Here is a 514-nt window from a genome sequence, read left to right on the forward strand (position 1 = left end):
TATATATATATATATATATATATATATATTATGTATGCATGCACATATGGTTGTATGCATGGCTTGTATAGTATACATATTGAAAAAAAGATAAAAGCATCATGAGACATAACAATACTTCTGCATCAATGACATTTGTTCTGAGTGGGTGAAACAACATATATGCATTATATTGATTTAAATAGTTTATTTCACAAACTAAGGAGAGAGAAAATATAAATATCTCGGTAGACAATAACTCCTAGCAATCACATGTTCGTATGAAATGTAACCTGAACTTTTGAGGAAAACATAACAAACAACAAAAGGAAATAAGAAACTAATCAGTTATGTTGAAAACATATATGGAAACATAACATATACACTTTTATACTTTTGAGACACGACAGAGCTGAAGAGAGGATGCATACATACTTAAATACATTGATGAATTGCATGCATCATGCATCTATATATTTAGATATGCATACACATATGTGTGTATATATATATATATATATATATATATATATAT

Source organism: Octopus bimaculoides, chromosome 12 (genome assembly GCF_001194135.2).
Source record: "Octopus bimaculoides isolate UCB-OBI-ISO-001 chromosome 12, ASM119413v2, whole genome shotgun sequence".
Classification (NCBI taxonomy): Eukaryota; Metazoa; Mollusca; class Cephalopoda; order Octopoda; family Octopodidae; genus Octopus; species Octopus bimaculoides.